We start from the raw sequence: 9788 nt of genomic DNA on the forward strand, positions 1-9788 counted from the left end.
ATCTAATTGCCGCCAAATCAGCCATGTTATTTATTTCCATTAAAGGCACTGTGGGGAAAAAAAGTTTCTGAAGTGGCACAGAATAAAATTGAAAGGGAATGAATCGATGAAATGTTGTTTTCAGGATTCTTTGATGGTATTGGTAAATTTGTGTGGGTTAAAGTAATTTAAGAAGGGATGGGGAAGAAGTTTAGTTTTGATAATTTGAGAGAATAGGGAAGACGATGGTGTGGTTGCTCTGTCTTTTGTATATAACTGTTCACTTTGGATGTTGGGTAGGTACAGATTTTTAATAACTAAAGAAATAAAATATTATGGTGAATGAACTAAGGAAACATTTTTCTTATTTTGGTATTGACTTTACCAGTTGCTTAACTTTAGTATTTTCCTGTGCTTAGATTGCAACATTACTCCAAAATGTTTGTTGTCATAGGGTAAATATTTCATCGTTAACATTTAAAGCGTGCAGGATTAAAATAATGGAGAACAGAAAAATGAAAGAATTTTTTTGAGAAAAAAGAGTTGTCCTTTAATACTCTTACACAATGTATTACAGAATCCTGGCTCTTAATCAAACTTGTACAGATTTTACCATTGTTTATGGAGTCACCATTTTTTTTTGTCTTCTGCTTCCTAGTTATTTAGCATTCTGGTAAGGCTGTAGGCAGTTTAATTAATACTTTATAACAAAAGAGAAGAAGAGTGAATATGCAAGCAGCAGTTTTTATTTGCTTCTCCCTAATGAGTTTGAATTAAAGTTCCCTGGCATTGGCCCAGGAGAATCAATGCAAATACATTAACTTTGTGACAATAATTTCCCTGCCACTTTGCTGCAGTTCTATTTGGAAGAGTGATTTTCTGTTAAGCTTGGTATCAGACCTATAGCGCTTATCCTAAATGCTCTTTGCTGTGACTAAAACCTGTGTCTTACAGCAATGATAGTCTGATCTTTCAGAAAGACGAATTCCCTCCGTTATCAATTTGGAATGTATTTTATTTTATGTCGTTGGTTTGCAGTAGTACTTTTCCCATCAGTCAGCAACTGGGTTTGGGTAGTGGTGGTTGGAAAAAGAAACTTAGGGGTGAGATTTTCAAAGCTGAGTAAAGTCAACAAAATGTAATGCACTCCAAGGGCTGCAAGAGCAATTCCAAATCCAAGTGGGTCTGGCTTTGTAAAGGCTTTTCAGATTGACAGCGGTTGCGTATGTGATTAAGTGTTCAGGAAAAGGCCCATTTTCCATGTCTGTCTGAAGCTGACACCCATACATAAAATAATTACTTTCAGGAGGAATGGTGAATTTAGTGGTTTTCAAAACACAGTCAACTTCCTACCAACTACACATAAACAGATATTTGAGTGCACATGTTACTCCAGCAATGGCTGGCACTTATAAAGCTTGCCAAATATCTTCTGGGTTTGGATTTTATCATACATCTTAGTTTGCATGTTGACTAATGCTACTCATTGATGGGAAGGTCATACTCAGTCAGCAAGGTCTGGTGACTAGAACATGGGAACAGGAATCAGCCTGCCTGAGTTCTGTTCCTGGCTCTGCCACATCTTTGCTATCTATCTTTTGGTAACTTGCCTGCCTTCTCTGTTAATTCAGTCTTCCCAGTTATAAAGTGGAGATGATGATGATTTCCTGTCTCAGTGGCACTGAGAGGTTCAATCAATGTTTGTAAAGTGCTTTGAAACCCTTAAATGAAAGGCTCAAAAGAAGCGTAAGTGTATCATTTTTTAGGGGAAATAGGATAATGCCTGTAAAGTCTACAGTAGAATCCACTGTCCAGATCTCATTAATATAAATACCAAATTTAACAAATCTGTCATGAGTCTCTGATGGAATCTTATCATTCCTCCAGTTATCAAAATTTAATTCTTAAATGGAAGAATTTGGTGTCTGCAGCTTCAGATATTTGGCAGCTGATCTTTTAATGTCAAGGTTCTGCTTCAAGCACTGGCGTTCAAGAATATTTATGACTGTTAGAGAAAATCTATGGCAGACTTTGGTTTCATAAACAAAATTATTGTAGAGGCTTGTGACAGGAATCAACCTCCACATCTGTGAGGTACACTGTTAAAAGGCTATTTGGCAAGGATTAAAATACATGAAAGAACACAAAACTGGCAAGGAAAACATGGCAATGAAATGCAGTTTCACTAACAGTAATACAAATAATAACAGAAAAGAGGAAATGGGCAAGGTTTAAAGTAATAGAAAGGAGATAAGGAAGGATAAACTAAATCAGCACAAGGCATAGAGCTAAGTAACAATGAAAAGTGGAATTTAGAGTGTGGGTTCTAATATACTATTGGGTATCTTTAATCCATTCCTTTCCAAGTTCCCCTTTGTCTGTTAATTGTCTTGTTATATTTTAAGTTCTTTGGGACTGGAATCTGTCTTATTTTACATGTCTGCTCCGCAACATTTAGTGTTATGGCCAAGATTTTCAAATATGGCTTCCTAAATGTAGGCTCCTAAATTCATGTTTGGGTGATTGAATAAATGCCCAGATTTTGAAAAGTGCTCTGCCCCTGCAGCTTTGATTGAATTTAGTGAGAAAGGCTGGCTGTTCATTTCTGAAAGTGATAACACTTCTTTAAGCATCTGCATTTGGACTTCAACTCCAATTATTAGGCATCCATTTAGATGAATAAGAACAAAAATGGCACAGTCTAGGTGGTATAACATACAAATGATAAGTTAATGACTGATAAGTCAAACACTTCTTTAACATGCATGCAGGTAACATTCATGTCAATGCATTGTTGTGGGCTTATTGTGCTTATGTATATTTTAGTATTTAGAGCCACCCTAAAGGCACTGCTGCTGAACAGAGCAAGAGTGAATAAATGAAACACATATGCTAGTGTGCTAGAAGGAGATTCAGGGAGGAAAGATGAGATGATGGAAGTTGCTGCACTTTTCAGTTTTCTTGCAGAAAGAATAATTTAATCCTAATGACTGTCTATTCCCTCAAAATACAACTATGCTTTTGTCCAGGCCTCATAAGAACATATGAACATTGGCTGATATGGCTGATGAACAGCCAGATGCTTCAGAGGGAATGAACAGAACAGGGCAATTCTGAATGTTGTCCAGTCCCAGCTTCTGGCAGTCAGAGGTTGAGGTACACCTGGAGCATGGGGTTGTGTCCCTGACCATCTTGCTAATAGCCATTGATACACTTATCCTCCATGAACTTATCTAATTCTTTTTTTAACCCAGTTTTACTTTTGGCCTTCACAACATTGTATGGTGAGGAGTTCCACAGGTACACTGCGCGTAGTGTGAAGAAGTACCTCATTTTGTTCGTTTTAAACTTGTTACCTGTTATTTATCCCTTTACATAACACAAGAACTAGGAGGTACCTGATGAAATTAACACTTTCTTATTAACTTTCTCCACACTGTTCATAAGTTTATAACCCTTTAGTCATCTCTTTTGTAAGCTGAACAGTCCCAGTCTTTTTCATCTCTCCTCATAGGGAAGCTGTTCCCTATCCTTAAACATTTTTGTTGCCCTTCTCTGTATCTTTTCCAATTTTAATATATCTTTTTTGAGATGGGGCAACCAGAACTGCATGCAGTTTTCAAGATGTGGGTGTGTCATGGATTTTTATAGTGGCATTATGAGATTTTCTGTTTTATTACCTATCCCTTTCCTAACGGGTTAGGGGGGTGATGCGTCCAGAGAACTATCCATGGTGACTCCAAGGTCTTTCATCAGTGGTAACAAGTCATTTAGATCCCCATCATTTTGTATGTATAGTTGGGATTATTTTTTTCAATATGATTTACTTTGTATTTATCCACATTGAATTTCATCTGCCATTTTGTCATCCAGTCACCCAGTTTAGTGAGATCCCTTTGTAACTCTTTGCAGTCAGCTTTGGCTTAACTATCTTGAGTAACTGTGTCATCTGTCAATTTTGCCACTTCACTGTTCACCCCCTTTTCCCAGATCATTTATGAATCTGTTGAAGGTGGGCGGCCTGCAGACTATGCCCTGATAGTGTAGAGATAGATGGTAGTAATGTCTAGAAGATAAGCAGAGTAGTAAGCAGATCACCAGTCCTAAAAGTCCCATGTATAGCTGTATGGGCTACTATAGCCCAAGTAATGTAGTAGGGGCAGTGGAGAAATTGTGTGGCTGTTTTGTACGAAGCCAGTCGGTTGTGGAATTCTTTCCTTCAATGCTTCTTCAATCCCCTGGTTATATCTTGTTCACATGGAGGGAGGGAGTTTCAAAGTGGGTTAGATCAAAGTGCATTACAGAACTTTTAGTGCGCGGCAGCTGCATCCACATGAACATTTAGTGTGTGGCAGGCTAGTGCGAGGTAGATTTACGCTCCAGCTAGCTGCAAGCTAAGTGTTCGTATAGGCAAGCTTTTACAATAACAGATTTTCCCAACTTTCCATTATGCTACTGATGATGATAATCCTTCCTGAGTCAAACACTGAATAAATCCTTATAGAAATCCAGTCTCTCTGAAAATACCTCCCTCTAATAGTTTATATAGTACTGAAATGCTTCATACAGTAAAAGAGGTTAGACTTCCTGTACTTTCTAAAGAAAAGAACAAAGTCTTACGTTGCACTTTAAGGCAAGGCATTGGGATTGTGTAAAATAGGTCAGAGATGTATTTAATTTTAAAAAGGGTGGACTTGTGAGGGGGAGAGAATAAAATTTTCCATAATTGCAATCAGGTAACCCTGAGGTGTGGTTATCATAAAATAATTACACCCCAGAGAGATTAGAGGCATCCACCATTGCCTGCTGCCTCATAATGCCTCAGGGATGTGATTAATTTATGATAATTAAAGATCTTAAAGTGGAAGTATCGCACAAACATGGGAAATCTGAAAAAGTTTGGAGGTTGGGGCCTGGCACAAAGTTTTATGTAATAATGTTTTAACTTTTTTGTTTGTGATCTTCTTTTTCTGTCCCACGTGTTTCCTGGCTCTTAACAGTGGAAGTGGCATCATGAAAGAATTAAATTCCCACAGGACCCTAAATATACCAGTGCCCTGCTCATATTAGCATAAGATTACTAGTGTTAATCAAAGTGGGGCATCACCTTTGGTAAGCAGTTTAATAATTTAAGTACCTGCCTCTTTGAACCTGCTCAGACTGGAGGCTGAGATCACTATTGCCATTGTCCAGGATAGTGAAAATTTGTAAGAATATATATTTTGTAGAGAGGGCTCCAGACAAATAATTCTGGATTCAAACTTTCCTCTCATTTAGTGGTATTTAGGGTCTTGAGGTTTGGTTTGGGCTTATATCTAATCCACCTTCCCTTCTCCCCTCCAATTAACCAGTGAAATTTCTGCTCTTCTTTCCTCTCATTTAGCTGATGTGTAGGCTATTAAAAATGCTAAGGTTGTAACCACTATAGGTTTTTCACTATCCATGTATATTTCTATAGTTATGTTCAATACTACCTTCATTTCCCTCTCAAATCCAAGAGTGTTATTACAAAGAACATATCTTTTTCCCATTCTCAAAAGCATCAAGACTAATAAAAGACCATCACACAATAGATTCCTACAGTCTTACAGTAATAGTTAACAACCTATTCTTGAAAATGTGTAACAAGTCATGTTGCTGCATAAAAATATATACATGAGGTATTAACATGCAAACAGAACAACCTTGAGGTCTCTTTGCAGATGAAATTTTCTGGAGCGCTAAACATATTTTTTTTCTTAAATTTCTATAGTTTGTTTCATTGCTCACTCCACTTCAGACCAGGCATGGACCAGGAGAGGTTTTGTAGTTTATCTGGTTGGTTTAATGGCTTAGTAGAAGTAGCTCTTGCGTCTTGGGTGAAAACTACATTAACCACACAAATAAGAGAGTGCTAGATTTTGAATTTAATGCTTGTGCAAAAGACCATGTCTGAAGTAGAATTAGCATTCCTTTCCCCACCCCTATATCCAGTGATGAGCTGCCAAAATCTTAACAACCGGTTCCCTATAAAAAGTTCTGATTTAAGGGATGTGCCACAGTATGTATTTTTTGTACCTTTTTCCATAAGAAGTGGCAATGCATTGAGTCATTGGGAGTCACACTTAACAACAACAAAAAAATAAAAAAAAACATTTTTACATGTTTGTTACAATAGAAACAAAGTATTGCTCTCTTAAATTAATTTAAAATACATTTGAAAAGAAGAAAATATAAAAAGAGATGTATGAGTAAGCAAATGATAATATTTAAGAATGAAATACCTATTATTCTTGTATTTTAAAATATTACATGTGAACTACTTAAGTTATTAAAAATAAAAAGTGTAATATATTCATGTTGAAGTATACAATGCAACAAGCAATATTTTAAAGAATATTTAAGTACATTATTTATTACTAATTAGGTAGTAATTTCCAAATGGCTTCTTGATCTTCTCTGTAATCTTTGGTGTTGGATACACAAACTATGGCATCTAATGCGGATTGATGACTTCTCATCCATGCTTTAACATATGGTATTGGATTCCAGGAACTTAGTGGTTTTCCCAACAAATTGATGGTCATAAAGCTTGAGATATGTGTAATTGTTAAATTTGCCCTTTTATCACTACAAATAATATTCATCAACGAAAAACAGAACAAATTGCAATTGTGTTCATAATTTGCTTTGCTTTCCTTATTGTTTCCGGATCAAGAAGATGTTTTGATTGAATGTTATTCTCTACATAGTCACAAAAATCATTTAAATCGACTACAAATTTTATGAATTTGTTTAATTCATGCACTTTTTCTTCTCCTGATTTCCAAGGTAACTCGACGTCTTCAATATTCCATGAAGTGGGATCCATAACATTGAATAATTCAACTATTTTAGGTGTATTACTAGAATGACCTAAATTATCTTCTTTATATTTAATGTGATTTTCGTTTAATAATCTTGCTTTCATTTTTTCAATAATACACTCTATTACTTTGTCTCGTGGCAGTGATTTAAACCTTACATTATCTTCAAACTCTATGCAGTCAAAAGCATCACTTTCTATCATTTCATTAATTTTATTTTCATGTATACCAAAACTATCTTTTAATTGTATGAAAAAATCAATTGTTCATTTGATTAGCTTATCTGCCTTTGTTAAACTCAATTGTGTCACTTGCAGTGCATTTGATAATAATGCAAGTTCATCCAAAATGTCAATCATTAATGGCAAGTCTTTTAAAAATTCTTTGTTTTTCAATCTTTTTTCCATGCCAGAAAATTTCTTATTTTTTGAAAAATAAATATAAAGACCTGGATAAGCTCTCCAGACCATTTTGACAGCTCTAAGGCTAGAAGAAGCCCATTGTGGACCAAAAACACGGCCTATTTTGATTATTTCAATATATAGTTCTTCAGAAACTTTTTATAGTTCAAACTGACTTTTATTTGACTGATGAAAAATTGCATAAATCTTGTCCAAAAAAATCTTGAAATGGCTTATTTCATTGATATCATTTATAGCATCATCTAAAGCCAGTTGTAGCCGATGATTCAAACAATGCCAAATTCTAATGTTTGGAAAATCTTGAATGAGTCTTGTAGCAACTCCAGATTTATGTCCAGGCACGGTGCTCGCGCCATCAGAACAAAATCCGATTAAATTTTTCTTTAAATATTCTGTGTCAAATCCTATATTGGTTTACATATTTCTCAAAGCATTGTAAATATTTTCTGCTTTTGTTGATTCTAATTCCACTAAATTGAGAAAAATTGTTGGTGAAGAATCTTGTAATTCACATTTTATAAGAATTACAAGCACAGTTTTACTTGAAATTGTAGAAGCTTCATCAATAATAATACACATCTTTGAATTGTTTTCAATGATTTTACTAAAAATTTGTTTTCTTATTAATTCAGCAATATGCTCTACGATTCTGATGGCCGAAAATCAAGAATTTAGGCAGTTCCCTAAATCGGTTTCATTCTTAATTTGTAGCTCTACTTCATCCTCCATGTCTGACATTGGTCGGTTTCTTTTTACTAAGCTGTAAACTATGTTGAAAATTTTGCTGGTTATTGCAATATTTTTTCAGTAACTTTATCAATCACTGTAGTGAGAGGTTCTTTTTTAGATTCATTTAAAATATTTATAACTCTCAAATGAGAGCTTGATTCGAAATGTTCCTTCATTTTGTTTCTTAATGAAGGTTGCTGAACTTTTTTCATCAGTTCCAGATGCTTTAATAGTACACTTTTGCCATTCCGAAGAAATGTGTAAAGATTTTCCTCCAAGGACCCCCAAATATGACATATTTGCACAGTGGGAACAGCCAAGTTTTTTGCCTTCAATTATCAAGCCATTATATTTCTTTAAAAAATATTGTGCCTGCTCAGAAGTCCAACAATCGGGTACTACATTTTCACAATCATGTAAATCCTCTTCCATTGCAGACACATTTTCAGATGATTCAACATTTAAGATATTTTCATCACCAAAATTATTGTCATTGGCGTTTTCAGCATTTAAATCCTTATTTTCACTACTAGAATTACTGACTAATGATTTTGTCATTTTAGTGGAAAACCAGTCATGAATGCTTTTCTGGCGTTTCATTATGAAGGGTAAATAATATTGAATAGAAAACTTTAATCTTCGAATAACAGTCCAGTTAGTATTACACACCAAAATATCACACGCAATTTACTAGAAACAAACACACCGACTATGACTCACTGGTCGTGTTGAATTGTACAGAAAACAGTTGAGTAAGTGCACAGACGAGGCAAGTGCAACCAGGAATAATAAATGAGACGTTTGTCTTGCGTCAGGACAAACTTGGATGCGACCGAGTCGCAGCCTGCGACATTACATGCGCACGCGCATAGTAACATAAATCTGGAACTATCTGTTGTAGAAACGGCTCTTTAACTGCTAGCATTCTGCGTCCCTTTGCATTTAAAGTTTATTTTGTACACCGTATTACAAGTCTTCATTAATTTAAGGTTTCCCATTCCAGTTATAAATTTTACATTTACCTGAGCCCCCCACGGAACCCCAGAATGACAGCAGGCTAAGCGGTGCCGATGGCCTGGACCCCATCTGGCAAGGGGCTGGCGGCCGGAACCCCAGTCCGGCGGTGGGCTGAGCAGGGTGGCAAGGGGCTGGTGGCCGGAACCCCAGTCCGGCGGCGGGCTGAGCAGGGTGGCAAGGGGCCGGTGGCCGGGACCCCAGCTGGCAGGAGCTGGCAGCCAGAACTCCAGTCCGGCGGCGGGCTGAGAGGGGTGGTAGACAGAACCCCAGACTGGCAGCGGCTCATCCGCCGCTGGTCTGGGGTTCTGGCCACCAGCTCCTGCCAGCCAGGGTCCCGGCCACCGGCCCCGCTCAGTTCCGTTCACCCAGGCAGGCAGCGGGCTGAGAGGGGCCAATGGCTGGGACCCCAGCTGGCAAGGGGCCAGCGGCCAAAACTCCAGTCCGGTGGCGGGCTGAGTGGGGTGGCGGACAGAACCCCAGACCGGCAGCCACTCACCCGCCGCTGGTCTGGGGTTCCGGCCGCCAGCTTCTGCCAGCCAGGGTCCCGGCTGCCAGCACCGCTCAGTTCTGTTCACCCAAGCAGGCAGTGGGCTGAGTGGGGCCAGCAGACCCCGGCTGGCAGCAGCGTGCCAGTAAAAATCAGCTCGCCTGCCACCTTTGGCAGGCGTGCTGCAGGTTGCCGACCCCTGCCCTATTACCATTTTATAAGATTATGCCCTACACCATTTTATAAGATTAAGATTATTCGTTTTAAGATCATTTTATAACATTTGTTTTCCTAACAATTTTTAACATC

The 9788-nt window shown here is 37.6% G+C and overlaps 1 pseudogene; it reads right to left on the reverse strand.

The window, feature by feature from the left end:
• Positions 1 to 6377: 6377 nt before the first annotated feature.
• On the reverse strand, positions 6378 to 8575 carry LOC140913607 (E3 SUMO-protein ligase KIAA1586 pseudogene; annotated as a pseudogene).
• Between the last annotated feature and the right edge of the window lie 1213 nt (positions 8576 to 9788).

This window comes from Lepidochelys kempii, chromosome 6, assembly GCF_965140285.1.
Source record: "Lepidochelys kempii isolate rLepKem1 chromosome 6, rLepKem1.hap1, whole genome shotgun sequence".
Taxonomy (NCBI): domain Eukaryota; kingdom Metazoa; phylum Chordata; order Testudines; family Cheloniidae; genus Lepidochelys; species Lepidochelys kempii.